The sequence below is a fragment of the Phocoena sinus genome, chromosome 15 (assembly GCF_008692025.1).
Source record: "Phocoena sinus isolate mPhoSin1 chromosome 15, mPhoSin1.pri, whole genome shotgun sequence".
In the NCBI taxonomy this organism is placed as follows: Eukaryota; Metazoa; Chordata; class Mammalia; order Artiodactyla; family Phocoenidae; genus Phocoena; species Phocoena sinus.
This window is the reverse complement of record NC_045777.1, coordinates 28,837,417-28,853,414: the sequence shown is the minus strand read 5'-3', so window position 1 is coordinate 28,853,414 and position 15,998 is coordinate 28,837,417. Positions and strand designations below refer to the sequence as shown.

At 53.0% G+C, this 15,998-nt stretch overlaps 1 protein-coding gene across 1 annotated transcript in view; it reads right to left on the bottom strand.

Moving 5' to 3' along the window:
- Positions 1 to 2,152: 2,152 nt before the first annotated feature.
- The window catches only part of STK35 (serine/threonine kinase 35), a 46,322-nt gene continuing 32,476 nt past the window's right edge, over positions 2,153 to 15,998 (bottom strand). Inside the window, exon 4 of the mRNA XM_032605142.1 lies at positions 2,153 to 6,700. The gene's annotated coding sequence lies outside the window, so the exon portion shown is untranslated. The remainder of the gene's footprint in view (positions 6,701 to 15,998) is intronic.

The following is a 15,998-nucleotide window of genomic DNA, read 5'->3' as shown; positions in this document are numbered from 1 at the left end:
GAAAGGCGATCTGCCTCAAGGTCAAGGAGCCAAGAAAACAGCAGAGATAGCGTGCGTTCTCTGAACGCACGTTCAGAACGTTCTCTGCACCCCACGCCTGCTGGAGCAATGACTGGATCTGAATCTAAAGTAGCTATCTACTATTCTCCCTTACCCGCCATTAGCAGTATAGTGGTGAAGACATCTGTAACACCCACTAGGACGACCACAAAAGACAGTAACAAGTGTGGGCAAGGATGTGGAGAAAGTGAAACCCTAGCACGTGGCTGGTGGGAATGTAAAACGGTGCACCCTCCTTGGAAAACGATTTGGCAGGTTCTCAGAAATTATGCTTCTTTACCATATGATGTAGTCAGTCTACTGCCAAGTATGTATGTGCTGAAGACCATTAAAAACACAGGTCCACGTAAAAACCTGTATGTGAATCTTCATATTAGCATTATTTGTAACAGTCAAAAAAATGGAAAAAATCCAAATGTCTATCAACTGGTGAGTGGATACATAAAATGTATTTCCATGCAATGGAATACTATTCAGCAATGAAAAGGAACGATGCACTGGTATGTGCTAAGGACGTGGATAAGCCTTGTAAACATTATGAAGTGAAAGAGGCCAGACACAAGAGGCCACACACTGTGTGATGCCATTTCTATGGAATGTCCAGAACAGGCAAATCCATAGACACAAAAGGCAGATTACTGGTTGCCTACAGCTGGGGGGTGGGAGGAGCGTGCTTGGGAGGGGATGATTGGGAGGGGATGACTGCGAATAGGCATGGGTTTCTCTTTTGAGGCGATAAAAATGTTCTGGAATTAGACAGTGGTGATGGTTGCACAACTCTGAATATGCTAAAAACCGCTGTCGTGTACACTTCAAAAGGGTGAATTACCTCAGCAGTTATTAGAAAAAAAAAACGTACTTGTGGGTTGTTCTCCTGGCTCCAGGCTACTGCCCAGGCTAAGCACAGAAGTATCCTTTGCCAGAAGCTTCATCCCCAGCAGCCACTGGACACCAAAGCCCGGGCCTGGAATGCAGCCTGTTCACTTTCAGATTAGGCAGGGAGCCCCGTCTTATCTTCTCCTCTAAACCTACATTCCAAAGTCCTGACTCTGTCCTCCTGCAGCTCTGTTATTCCTGGGCTCACCAAGTCTCCTCCGGAAGAGCCCAGGTGGTGGGTCCCACGTCAAACACCAACCCTTTCCAGACTTTTAAGCTTTACTGAGGCGGTGCAGTGCCAGGAGTCAGGGTCTGGAGTTCAGCAGCCTCTGGGAGAATCCCAAACCTGTCTCTTTGGGAAAAGCAACTATGGAACCATTTGTTGAGAGCCTACTAAGTGCTGGGCCCAATACTAGGTTTTTATGAGCCCTCAGCTGCTCTGAAGGTAGTTATCACCCACCACCACTGTACACGGGTACACGAGGAAAGGGACATGCAGCCAGGCTGAACCGCCTGTCCCAGCCGGCACGTGGCATGTGGCTTTTCCTGGTGCACCAAGCACTCAACAGTCTGGATTTCTCTGGGCTTTAGTTTTCTCCTCAGCGAAGGGGCACACACACCTACCACACAGGCCAGCGAAGGTAACAGAAGTGCCTGACTTTTAATAAAAGCCAGTCCTCACTCCGTATGGAATGTGGTTTCTGCTGGCCAGGCGGAGGGAGATAGATGGGCTATGTGCTCTGCCCCGCGCCCCTCCCCCACCCCCCGGCCAATCACTGGTCCACGGACACCAGTGCTACCCCCTCACCTACAGAGCTGTTTCGTCCAGCTCCTTTGAGAGCCTGGCTCCTAGCTGAGCTTTCCAAAAATGTCCCCTTCCCCTTGCTGCCATGGTTGGGAGACTCATCTCTACATTAAAAATCCCTGAGGGCAGAACTTGCAGAAGCACAGAGCTGGGGCTTGGAAGGGCCTTTGGATGTCTGGGGGGCTGGCAATGCTGGCTGGGCCCTGGGCCCCTGGGGAGAGCAGACCAGGCCTGGTGTGGCTTCCTGTCCCAGGTGTGGATGGGGAGGATGACCCAAGGCCACCAGGCGTCTTCTCATCAAGCAGCCGAGTGTCCTCTTCTCCTGCCGCTCACGCAACCAGGACCCAAACAAGCTCCTCCAAACAGGAGGCGACAAAACCACAAAGCACTTCTTTTCAAATCACATATGGCTTCTTTGACCCCGTCAAATAACTTTATTCACACAAACGTCCCTTAATTTACAAAGCCTCAGTCATTCATACACATTAGGGGGATCCACAGTGTTCAAGGAACTTAAATATAATGTATCATACCAACCCAAGTAAACCAAGTACAAAAAATATTCATATATAAAGTTGTTCACACGTAGGTCCTAGATTACCAGCTTCTGTGCAAAAAAAGAAAATAAAGGAAATAGATTTATTAACTAGTCTTTGAAACTAACCTTGTGCCTGGGTTAAACCCTCCCTCACACCCAAGTCGGCCCCACGCGAATATGAACCATTGCAGCAACATTCTCCTGTTGATGGAAGAGGCGCCTGGCACACAAAACGATTTCTTTCAAATGTCCCTGAAGGAACTCCCTTCCTCCTGCGGCCTCTCAGGGAAAAAGACGTGGGGGCCTCCTTCCCATTGCCCCCAGTCTAAGGACTCCTGGAGCTGCTGGCAGTGGACTCATCCCTCGGCTATGGATGCTGACATCAGCCAACCTCACGGCACATCCTGCTTCCCCGCCTCCCAGGGCATCCCTCCAGACAGGAGCCCTGGCCATCTAAGCCTGGCAGGGCAGGACCAGAGATGGTCCGCACTGTCCCGAAGGCTGTGCCTCAGCCACAAGCCAGGGGCCTGGAGAGCGGAGCAGTGTAAGCTCAGCTCTTCTCAGGTTGCCAGGTCCTATGAGACTCCAGCAGCTGGGCCCCCAGACAGGCCCAGGACAGGGAAGGAACAAGAACCCGAGCCCCACTTGGAGGCAGAGCCACCAGTGCCCCCAAGATGGGCAGGGAGGGAGCGGCACACGAGGAGCAAAGGTGGGTGGTGCACTTGGTGGGTAGGGCTGGGAGCCCGGGCGGCGGAGCCAAGAGTTAGGGGTGGAGGCCCGACTCCTACCTCTCCAAGCTTCCTAAGGCTGAAACTCAGACATCCACCCAAGTAAGATCTGTCTTCTAAGAAGGTGAGCAGCCAACAGCAGGAAAAGAAAGAAGATTCCCACAATGCCCGCTCTTTTCCTTTTCTTAGAAAAAGACTCAAGCAAAAAAAAATTATCTTATTGCTCCAAACACTGGTTTTCTAGGAGACGCCTAAGTTAAGGAGCGAGATCCCGGAGGAAGAGAATGAGGGGCGGGGAATGAGGCTGTGAGGAAGGTGGTGAGTGGTCTTAGCACCGCAGGGTCGGGGGCAGAGGGGGTGCAGGGCCTGTGCCCCGGTCCCCTGCCTTCATTCGCTCTGGGGTCACCACTGGCAGTGCCATAAAGGAGCCAGGCGCCGTCCAGAGAGTCAAATCTCCACCCAGCATGGGGCACGTTTCTCCTCCAGCTGTAAACATGGTATTTCTTAAGTAAACATTTAATACACTCCCTCAGAAAGGCAGCCATGGGGGCACGAACCACATGTGGGTGAGAGGAAAGAATTCCATTCTCTTGTCCCAGTGCCTCTGGGATGAGAGGGTGCTAAGGCCTGCGACCTTAGTCCTGGGGCCCAGGAGGGGGTCAGATGGAGCTGGTCTCCAGGGAAGAGACTGCATCCTCCGGGCCGGAGGTAAGAGGCGGGACGTGCTGGGGAGGAGGTGGCCGAGAGTGCACCTGTCTGCAGCACAGCCCTGTCCTCAGCAGAAGCTGCTAGTGAGCGCCCTGTGGTGGCTGGGGGTCACGTGCCTGGCTGCAGCTCTTAGGAAGGGATGGGGCAAAGACCGGGGCGTCCATCCTCCCACGAGGCTATCTGTGGGCGGGGGGTGAGAGTTTGAGTGGCAGATGAACACCGAGAGGGAGAAAGAAGCCTTGTCCTGCCAACTGAGCCAGGCGGCCGGGCGGGGAGGGCAATGGAATAAGGCACTATGATCTGTCTTGCTGATTCTTCTCACTGAGGGGGAACGGAGCTCAGATCCATAGGGCTGAGGCCCAGATCCTCCCTCCAAAGGCTATCCTTTTCACAGATCCCAGGAGACAAGAATAACTGACTGCTATTTTAAGGGTTGGAAACTCCTAGAACTTGGACAGGACTAACAAATTGGTGGCGCTGAGATGATGCTCCCCAGGGCGGTTGCCAGGCCTGAGACCCAGGTGAAAGGCAGGAAGAGACGACAAGGCTGACTCCAGTGGGAAGAGGTGAACAGTGGCTAAGGGAGAGGACGGCTACCTGGGCCTAACCGGGGCTAGTCTGCCGACTGGGCAGAGCCAGCCTTGACTTCGGGCTGACTTCCACCCGGGTGCTGGGTGTCCAAGGTGGATGAAGTGGAGAACAGGGGAGGGAGAAGAGAGACAGGCACTTGGGGCTAACAAGGTGGGCCTCAGGAGCTAGGGAAGGAGGTCCTGCCACCAAGCAAGGACGGGCTGGGAGTCCTGCAAGACAAGGGTACGTGGAGGCTGCCCACCTCACCCGAAAGGTATGGCCACCTGTGACCTACAGCTCCAAGACCTTAGTCAGAGCTAAGAGACCTGGGGAGGGCAGAAGGGAAGGATAAGCAAAAGGTAAGTAACCTGTTAGGCTTGAACCCTCACTAGGACTTCAGAGTGTGGGCTGCGGCCAGGGACAGGTGAGCGTGCCGAGTCCGGGGACTGTTTTTCCCACGTGCTCATGGACAGACAGACAGCTGCCCCAGAGGGAAGGCGGGGAGGTGGGGCAGAGAAGGGGTGCACACTGCAGTTAGGGGATGTGCTCTCCCAGCTGCAGCTCAGAGTAGACTCTAGGTTGTCTGAGAAGTCAGAGGGAAGAGACAAGAGACAGGTGATGACAAAGAATTCCGGCTGAGGGAGAGGAGGGAAGGGCCTGGTCACCTCCTGCTGCCCTGCTGGATCCTGCTAAGCACAGCTAGCCATCTGCCCAGGAGGAGGAAGAGGACTTGAGAAAAGGCGGAAAGAATGTGAGCAAACATATTGCTGAGTTTGCAAGTCCGGGCTGATGCTGTGCTGGTCTCTCCTAAACTCCCAGGGCCGAAGGGCTGCGGCTCTGGGGGGAAGCCCTCCTTGGTCACATACCAACTTAAATGCCCTCCAACATCTCCCCTATCCATCCTATGCTGGTTTAGAGAAAACAAACAAAAACAACTAAACACAAAAGAATTCCTTTTCCCTTCCTTGCTTTGCTGTAATGGGGTGAGAAGCCAGGTGAGGGGCAACAGGGACAGCTCTCCTTCTCCTGGCAAGGGGAGAGGACACCCCGCTTCAGAAGCCCAGGAGTAGGGAGGTTGCAAGAGTCGTTGGAGAACAGAAGAAAGGCTACAGACAGACACTGGAGGTGGGGTCACGGGGTCACAGCCAACAAGCCCACAGGCACCTAATGGCCGTGGTCCACCCCATCAGCCAGGTCCATCCTTTCCCATCAGACATTTATACTGAGGGTAGCCCCTAACAGTAAGTCCCTGCAGTGAGGGAGATGATGCTCGGCACTGTCACCGTATGTGACACCATGGGGCCGGCACACAGGGCACACCCCTCACTGTGAGGAGATGACAGTGGCAGCCGGTTCAGGACACCCTGTTCCTATGGCAATGGTCACAACTGGGTCTTGGGGACTCAGGCGGTGTCTGATGACCTGGACATCTGGCGGGTGCATCTGGGAAGACGACGATGCAGGAGGCAGGAGGTGATGGGTGCTGAGCTCACAGGAGTGACAGATGCCCGCCGAAGACCCAGCTGTGTCCCAGGCAGAGGTTTGGCACAGTTTTCTCTGGGAATCATCCTCTGGGAGGAAGATCGCTAACAGAAAGGTAGGCTTGTAGAGCTGGGGTGGGCTGGCCGTTCAAACGCCAGGAAGTACGAGATGATCACCCTCTGTCCCTTCCCCCCTCAGAACTCCTGGTTTTAAAGGGCAATAGAGGGAATGGATTCCCTCTGTAAGTTCTGGTGTGGCCCTGGGCTTCCAACTGCTTAAAGAGGACAAACCCAAAATACAGATCTTCTTTCTCGAGTTCTCCTGGCCAAGCCCTGGTCCTCCCTTCTTGGCCTCTGATCATCTCCAAGGCCCAAGGGCCGGCCAGGAGCAGGCCACCAGGGAGTCCAGCAGTTCCTGCACCTGGTGGGGAGGCAGCACAGAGGCCTCCTTCTGGCTTCATGTCCCCCATTCCAGGAGAAATCCCCAAATTCTCCATGGAGGGGCAGGCCTTCTCTGGGGAAGTGAGGTGTTATAAGCAGAACTAAGAGATGGGTAAAAGAAAGGAGACAGGAAAAATAAAGGACAAAAACAAAATAGCTCCCTAACCCCTTATAAAAATTAAAAATGAAATTTATACATATGCTTTGTCCATACTGAGTTTCTTTAAGGAAATTGATGCCTGTCCACAGCATAGCTTCCTGTTCTTCTGAAGTCTTAATCGTTTAAATTTTTAAAAAAGGGGGGGTAGGAAGACAAAAAAATAAAAAATAAAAAAAATTAAGCAAAACTAAAAGGAGGGGGAAAACCCAAACAAAAGCTTCACATTGCTGGAGATCCAGCTGTTGGGAGATCGCCAACCGGCCAAGCCACCGCCTGTACCCTCTGCCGTCCTCTGTGCGAGACATGATGAGACTGTGGGTCCCGAGGATCAACCTGAAAGACAGAAGGCAGGGAGAGTGGACGTGGGTCAGTGGGCATGGGGCACCTCCAAGCTCCAGCGCCCCCACTAGGTACCAGCACCCAACCCCGATGAACTCCGGAGCCGTGCTGTGCTGGGAGCCGGGGGAGCTGGGTTTTAAGTGCTCTCTATGGAACGAATCCAGCCTCACTACAACCACCACGCCATGGACACGTTATCCCCCTTTTCAGATAAACTGTGGTGCGGCTTAAGCACCACGTCCCAAGTCACGTCACTGGAGGGGCAGACTCCAGCTGGAAACCCAGGCACGCTGACCCCAGCTACAAATCTGAGCACAAACCCCACCCCTCTGTCCTGGCTTCCCCGCACTGCTAGGAGAAAGATGCCCCAGGACCCAAGCGTTCTGTCCCCGCAGCCTTGGCAGCCCGAGTTCCCTCACCCCCTCCCCCTCTGTGACCAATCATGCTGCACTGGAAGTTCACAGCAACCCTCTTACCCCATTGCAGAGACAAGAAAAGTGAGGCTCAGGCCTCTGAGAACCTGCACCAGGCTACCCACCCAGGTCACAGAGGGGCCAGAGTCCCACAGGCAGGGGTAGTGTTGGTCTCTGAGCCACCCGCTGGGCCCCAGGCTGCAGGACACTGCCGTGCTTAGGAAGGAGGCTGCAGCCAGAACTGTGGTCCAGTCCACAGTCTCTGCCACTGGACTGTGGGCAAATTTGAGTTCTCTGGTTCTTTGGTCTTGTCACCTGTACCACATCACAGGTTACTACAAGGACCAAATGAACTAATACATGGAAAACTTACAACAGTGCCTGGCTGTACTGCTACTAGCTATTATTTGGGAATGGCCTTGGTGCCAGGCCTCAGAACGAGACCAGGGACCAGCCTTTCAGGGACCTGTTCTAATGGAGACTTAGAATACAAGAACCCGCAATGATTAGCCCTGGGCCAGCCCCCACCCTGCCCAGCCCAACTTTCCCAGTCTGAGCCTGATTAGAGCTAAGTATAGCCCTAATACTGGGCAGGCGGGCCACCCAGGGCAGCAATGCTCCGTGGCGACCCGTGGTCTCATCAGAGTTTCCAAGTGCCCACTCTCATCCTGAATGACTTAATCAGATAGTCTTACTCAGTGTGTGTGAAATCCCCCCACTGGCTTCAAGGCTCAGTAAGCTCGCTGCAGCCTGACAGGTATGCCCCCCGCCCCCAGCCCTGCGTCCTCCCCACCATTGCCTGTCGCCTGTACCGTCATATCACACTGGCCTGTCATCCTCAGGTCCCAGGGAGATGCCTGGCTAGTCCTCACGAGAGGCAGCAGGGTACTGCAATATTGGACAGTTTTACTTCTCCCGGTCAGCCTTCATTTCCTCCTCTGAGAAATGGGGGCTCGTTTTCAAGGTTTGAGTGGAATACCGACTGTGAAGTACCTGGCCCACGGCAGGACCCAACTCCTCGACATCCCATCCTCTCCCAGCCATTTGTCCCCAACCAGAAATTATGAATGTGTCAGGCTTAACAGGCCGTGGTCCTCAGCCAGTGAACCATCCAAACTGCTTCCAGCCGGGCGAAGGTGCCACGGCAAGGACACGCACTCCACTGGAGGAGTATGACAAAGCCTTCTAGAAAGCAATTTGGCAACGTTTTCAGAGCTTCAAGTGTATTTAGACCCTATAATTACACTTCTGGAAATCTGGTCTAACTGATTATCCTAAATACGAAAAGGACTTTATGAATAAAGATGTCCACTGAAGTAGTATTTAAATTGAGGTAATAATCGCAAATCCAAAAATGAGAGATTGAAGCAAATGACCCACCTACTCAATGATACATTACAGAGGAAATGAGAAAGCTGTGTGGCATTTTTTTTTTTTTTTTTTTTTGCGGTATGCGGGCCTCTCACTGTTGCGGCCTCTCCCGTTGCGGAGTACAGGCTCCGGATGCGCAGGCTCAGCGGCCATGGCTCACGGGCCCAGTCGCTCCGCGGCATGTGGGATCTTCCTGGACCGGGGCACGAACCCGCGTCCCCTGCATCAGCAGGCAGACTCTCAACCACTGCGCCACCAGGGAAGCCCTGTGTGGCATTTTGAACAATAGTATGGCAGAAGCATTTCCATGGGTTAAGTGGAAAAAAGCAGGCTATAAAGTTCTGTGACATATGACCATATCTATGTAAAAAATAAAAACCTCCAAGTATAGGAAATCTGGCAAGAAAATACATCAAAATGTTATACTTGTCATGGGTGGATTTTCCTCTTCCTCCACTCTCCCTCTGTATTTTTAATACTGAGTACACATCATATTGTCACATTTCACTTTTTTTTTTTGCGGTACGCGGGCCTCTCACTGTTGTGGCCCCTCCCGTTGTGGAGCACAGGCTCCAGACGGGCAGGCTCAGCGGCCATGGCTCACGGGCCCAGCCGCTCTGCGGCATGTGGGATCTTCCAGGACCGGGGCACAAACCCGGGTCCCCTGCATCAGCAGGCGGACTCTCAACCACTGCGCCACCAGGGAAGCCCCACACTTCACTTTTTAATGGGAAAAAAAAGTGTACTTTAATGAATAAAGAAAGCTGGCAGCCCCATGAGAAAGGTCTCTGGAGTAGCGAGGGGTCCCAGAGACCAGACCCAGGCTCTTCTTTGGCCTCTTCCACACACAGTGGACATTGGAGAATCTTCCACACCTCTCAGACGAGAGGCTAGACTGTGTGATTCTTTTCTCCACTGCACAGGTGAGGGGTGACTCAGGGTCCATGTGTGGAATCAAGTGGGGATGGATGATAAAGGCATTGGAAAAGTATTTGACCAAAGTGTTTGATCTCAGGCCCAGCCTTTTATTCTACTGCTTGTTTCCCTGCCTGTTAATTCCCCTCAACAAACATCCACTGGTGGGTCTTATATGCCAGTTTTGACTTGGAAAAATACAATCATCGTGAGCACATCCTGTGATGGTCCAGCAGCCACCTCAAACTTAGCTTTATTCAGCAGGCCTAAGGGCCTTCTCCCTGTTGCTTTCAGGAGATGAAGTAGAGCAACCAGAAGACTGGGGGAGGGAGGGCTTGGGGGAACCTCACTATCTAAGATGCTAAGTCCTTGTGAGATACAAGAAAGGCCCGGGAAGTTGTATGGTCATGTGTGATTTGCTAAGATAATCTTTGGAACCAGTTATGACCTGTTTAACACTGCTTTCCTACCTCCCCTGGTTGGACCCAAGCTGAGGACAACCTCAAACGGATGACCATCACAGCAGGAAGGTGACGCACGGCAGCAGAAAAGCAGTGTCGACAGGGAGGCAGAAGTCTCTTTACATAATAAACTAGCAGAACAGACTGTGCCTGCAAAAGGTCACACCAAGCACCCAGCGCTGCGAGAGTGCCTGACACCAGCGTCATGACCACTCTAACCCTGACTCCCCTGCCAGGAAGCGGCTGACATTTCCCACAGGCTCCTCCACACTCCCTCCCTCCAGCTTTGGCACTGGCTCTGGCCCTCCTGGTAGGACGCCTCAGGATAGGTTTGCCTCCTTCTGCCCAGTGGGCAGGGACAAGAGAAATAGGGCTCCTTCTTCCACAGAGAGAACCCCGGCTTTGCATTCCTTTCCCGTCTTCCATTAGAGAAGGTGCACCTTCCCCCAGGGAGCCAATAGCTGCGACCTCCCTGGAAAGGGGGGGTGTGGGGGGCAGGCGGGGGCTTTCTACAGCCCCAGATAGGAAGGGCTCAGACCACGTGGTTCTGGGGTAAAGCAGCAGCAGGCCCTCCCAGGCATCTGCTGGAACAATGGTTTAGGTCCCAGCCCAGTGGGCCCTTGCCCTTTGTCCTAGTAGATGCCACACCTCCACTCCGACTGCCTGGGCTGTGGCTCGACTGCCTGATTGCCGGCGTCAGCCAGGACTTGCCATGTCCCTTTCAGTTGGAAGGCTGACTTCTGACCACAGAGCCCTCCTAGAGGGCAAAGCCACCCCTCTGAGCACAATGAAAAACAGTGACGTGGTTAACCTGCCGGTGACGCCTATAGCGCACTCCCATCTCTCACCTGCCTGACAAGCTCATCCAGCGAGGAGTTAACAAGTGAACAGGCCCAGAGATGGAGACACCTCGCCCACACCAGAGCAGCAGGACTGGCACTCAGCCCCATCTTCCCCGGTCTCACTGCCCACAGCCTTTCTACTACGAGCCTCCATTTAGTGCTTCCAGAGCCGGCTCCGCCGTGGTTCTAACAGCCTGCATTTGAGATGGTTCCCTGCGGGAAAGGTGTCCAGGAAGGTGATGGCAAATGCTCCCCTTTCTTAGTTCAGCTCTCGGACTAAGTTCCCTCAGTACATCCGAGCTCCTTATTTCTCTATGATGATCGTAACAGCAATCACTTACTCAGCATTGAATATGTGCAGGCATGTTCTACAATGGATAAAGGTAGGACACTTTTATATGTAACAACTTGGTAAAGCTGTGTAGGAGGACTGACAGCCTTACCAAGTTGTTACATATAAAAGTGTCCTACCTTTATCCATAGTCTCCCAGTGAGCCATGCTCTGCTGTATCCTGGGCCTGCCGCTTGCAGCCATGAGAGCGTGTGTCCTCGTTGTGCTGCGTGGGCTGCAGGTTGGGCTCAGCTGACACACATAGAGCCCACCTCCTCTTGGTGACATTCGTCCACTTTAAGGGAGACTCAGGTTCTACTTGAAAGCCTGTAGAAGAGGGACCTCACCATCCTGCTGTTCTGTTTGGAAGGGCCCTGGTGCAGGAGCTGGAGTCGCCCTCCCACCCTAACCCCCCATCACAGCACCCAGGCCACTTTTGCCTGGGAAGCCCGCATAGCACCCCTGTGCTGCCTTCTGGTTAGGGTGTTTCCTCAATCGAGAAGGAGCCTACAAAGCTCGTCTTGATTCTCAGTACTCCTTGGGTCCTGAGAATCTGAATGTTGAGGATATTCCCCCAGAAAAACTCACGTGACTTACACACACTGAGATGCTTCCTGTGCCTTCAAGGGGATTGCTGTGTGTGCATCCTTGGAGTTAGAAGGACCCTGGGTAAGGACCCCTGGTCCCAAGCCCCTCAGCACATGAAGAAACCAGGTCCCCAGAGAAGAGTGGGGAGAGCTCGATGAGACTGGAAGCCGGCTTTCCCACCTGTACTCTCAACACTGAGCAGGTCAGTGTCTCTTTTTAACAACAACAACCACAAAATATATATATATATATTTTTTTTTATGTATGTATGTATGGCTGCATTGGGTCTTCGTTGCTGCGCACAGGCTTTCTCTAGTTGTGGTGAACGGGGTCTACTCTTCATTGTGGTGCACAGGCTCTAGGCGCACGGGCTTCAGTAGTTGTGGCGCGCAGGGTTAGTTGCTCCACGGCACGTGGGATCTTCCCGGACCAGGGCTCGAACCCGTGTCCCCTGCATTGGCAGGCAGATTCTTAAACCACTGCGCCACCAGGGAAGTCCCAGTGTGTCTTAAGAGGCTGCCTTGCGGGGGTACACTCCTCTGGTTGTGTCTGTGCTGTCACAGCCTGGGTGACAGTGTGCCTTTCAGAGAACTCACTGGGCACCTGCTCTGGACGAGCATAAGTAGGTGAGGAGGATGTGAAAGATGGGAGGGGTGAGTTCTCAGGCAAAGGACAAGTCCTCTGGCTGCACAAGGGCAGGTGCTTAGTTCCTCATGGGGCTGCCCTGTCCTACTGCCTGTTTCCATAGTCCATGTCCTTCCATTGTGGAGAATGGGAGGCCGCCAGGTATGAACTCCACCACCTCTTGAGCCACTTGTCAGCTAAGGAGAGTTGTTGGACATTTCTGCCATTTTGCAGATGGCTGGGTGTGGAAGGAGGCCACAGTGGTTCTTTAACATCTGGGAAGTCCAAAGAGTTGAGGCCAAACCCAAGTCTTCCAGTCTTTCTCATTAACCTCTACTGTGGCTGACTTAGACTGGGGACATTCTCTGAAGCCAGGCCGGCTCCAGCTAGCTGCAGCTGGATTTCAAGCTCCCTCTCCAGATGAAACAGTCTGTGTTTGCAGACTACGGGCTGTGTCCTTCCCCTGTGAGGGCCAACCTGCTGTGGGGAAGTGGGTATGGAGGGAGTCACGGAGGAGCCTCCTGGTTCTGTCACTGATAGGCTGTGTTGTGTCAGGAAAACCCTTCCTCCCCGTGTGCCCATTTCGCCCACTGGGCTCTGAGGGTAGGGTGGGGACACAGTGGAGCGCGGGAGAAAAACAGCGCCAGTGAAACCCCAGCCGCTCCCTTCGCAGCCACTGGGGGCTGGAGAGGTGGCCGACCTCCTGGGGTGGGCTGAGCATCCCTCTGTGCACCTGGCTTGTTGGGATGTTTGGTAGGAACTCAACCAAAGGCAGGGGTTTTATAGCCATATTTTTATGTTAAACTCCTGTCGTGCTGAATGAATGATTCCGTGAAGTTTGTGAATTAACTTTTTTTTTTTTTTGCGGTACGCGGGCCTCTCAGTGTTGTGGCCTCTCCCGTTGTGGAGCAAAGGCTCCGGGAGCGCAGGCTCCGGATGCGCAGGCTCAGCGGCCATGGCTCACGGGCCCAGCCGCTCCGCGGCATGTGGGATCTTCCCGGACCGGGGCACGAACCCGCGTCCCCTGCATCGGCAGGCGGACTCTCAACCACTGCGCCACCAGGGAAGCCCGTGAATTAACTTTTTATTGCCATATGCTAACTCCCGATTCCTATCAGTCACCCAGTATTCGAGCTCCTTCTGTGCTTGGCAACCTGAGAGCCTTCAGAGGAGCAGAGGGTTGTCCCTGTACCCCAGGAAGCTTGTAGTTAGGGGGTGGTGAGAGGACACACAGCATGGTTAGTGGGGGGTCTGTGGTCTTCCTGTGCCTACTCACCAGAGAACAGAGAAGAGTCCCTACTGAGGCTGGGCCCCTGGAAATGCTTCCTGGAGGAGGTGTGCACCATCCGAGCTGACGGCAAGGGGAAGGGGGGTGCAACCAGATTCGCAGTTCCTGAGGCCCGAAGCAGGAAGGACACTGTCTCCTCCAGGGAAGACTAACATGAGGCCAATTTATCTTGTCTGGAATTTTTGCCTGAGCGAATGACTTTTGTGAGGTTTTTGGTTTTGGGGATGTGATTTAAGGCTGCCATCGCAGCGTGATTAAGTACCTCCTGGTATCTCACTGACACCGTTACACAGACTGTCACTGGGCTTCACACCCTGCAAGGTAGACATTTCCACACTGTAGGTTAAGAAAACAGACTTGATAAAGATGAGAGCTAGTAATTGGCTGAGCTGGGGTTTAAACCTTAGATCTTCCCGCTGCAAAGCCCAAGCCCTTGGCAGAGCACCAGACTACCTGTGCTCTTTGAATGGTACTCCCGCCACACTGGGGACCTGCTCCTGCACTTCTGCCTTGTTTTGGTCCCCTGGTCAGGACTCAGAGACCGCAAACACAGCACCACAGCCTTCCAGGTTGTTGTCCCTATCTGCTGTGAAGCTCCTGCTGGGTAAGCTTCGGGGCTCTCTGACCTCCCATCCCTTACCCTAATGCCATTCCCCTTCTGTAGACCTGGAGACTGAAGGCACCATTATCCCATTTATAACGTCTACTTCATCTTCTTTTACCCTGATGACAGGACCTCATATGCTGTGCCACGAGCCGCCCACAGCACAGTCGTCCCTGGTTTTGCCCTACTGTGAGCACCGCTGTTGCTTAGCTGGGCCTCAGAGGAATGAAGCACCAAGCCTGGCTCCCTGGCCTCAGTCCCGCTGACAGATTAGAGCAGACAGTAGTGCCAGAGCCGCTGATTCCCCCAGGGTGGTATGTTGATATCTGAGTATGAAAAGCCAGCTGTCTGGTGTATGAAACAAATGAAAAATGACTCATTTTGAAGCTAATCTTGCTTAGAAGGAGAGGCCTGCCCTCTGTGACCCTGAGATTACTTTGCCTCTGGGCTTCTCCAGCATGATATGCTGAAAATAAATAACCTGAGCCTCAGTTTGCTCATCTGTGAAATGGGGATAATTCCTACGTGGTCCTTTGCCTGGACAAAGGAGGCTTTGCATATCAGGCCTTGCATAGTGTCTAGTTTATCACAGGCATCATCAACTACAGTGATAAGACCAGGCTGGATGTTAGGGGAGCTTAGGTAAGGGTGAGTTCTTAGCTTCCCACCCCAGTAAACCACGACTTGAGTATTGCCAGTCAGATGACTTTCTTTCCTGTTAAATAGGTGAGAGGCAGAGAGGAATAGAGAAAACTAGACTTTAGATTTGAATCCCAGTTAACCATTTACTACCCATTTAACCTTTTGCAACTTGCTAAGTAACTTCTGAGACTAAACTCCCTCATCCGTGGGGAGAGCCTTTCTCATGGATAGGCGTGTCTGTAGAAAGTCAAGAGTATTGTGAGGACTCTTGTTCAGTGCTCCTGCTTACCCTGGCACAGAGCAAAGACTCGAGTGCCACCCTGAAGCCTGCAGGAGCCCTCCTGAAGAGCACCCACCTCCTGAGTGGCCACCTGGGGAACTGGCCCGCCCTTTGAACAAGTAGCTGTGACACTTTTGTGCGAAGCCACAGAAAATTGGTCCTCTCAAACAGCCAGGTGGTATTTCTGATTTCTAGGTCCCTGGACTTCAGAAAGTCCACCTTTAGGGGACTTCCCTGGCGGTCCAGTGGTTAAGACTTCGCCTTCCAATGTCCCACATGCCTCACGGCCAAAAAACCAAAACATAAAACTGAAGCGATATTGTAACAAATTCAATAAGGATTTTAAAACTGGTCCACATCAAAAAAAAAAAAAATCCACCTTTAGGCCTGAGCAGGTCAAAAGGTGCTGAGGGTGCTTCTGCCACCATCTGGCTGTCCTGGGGGCATTCTGGTAAAGGTGTGGCAGTGGAGAGCTACCCTTCCCTTCCCCCTCCACCGTCAGCTTCACTGCCCTCATTCTTAAATCTCCCATTTTGAAAACACAGGAGTGTTTAATTCAGTTCCTGAATTAAACTTTGACTCCGGATAAGTTATACATAGTTGAGTGTGTGACCCCCCTAGAAACCAAAAAGACCATCAACACAACTAATAACAAGGTAGAGCTCCCTGACTGCCCCACTGCTGGGGATCCTCATTCCTTACAGCTGACCCCAGAGCAGAACTGGCAGCAACCCCATTTGCTAGGAAGGAAAAGGAGGCTCGGATAATGTAAACTGCTAGTGAGTGGCAGAGCTCAAATCTGAACCCAGGACTGTTCACCACAGCCTGCACTGGAGTAAAAGTGCGGAGTTAAAGCTTAGCTGTGGGATTTCCCTGGTTGCACAGTGGTTAAGAATCCACCTGCCAATGCAGGGGACACGGGTTCGAGCCCTG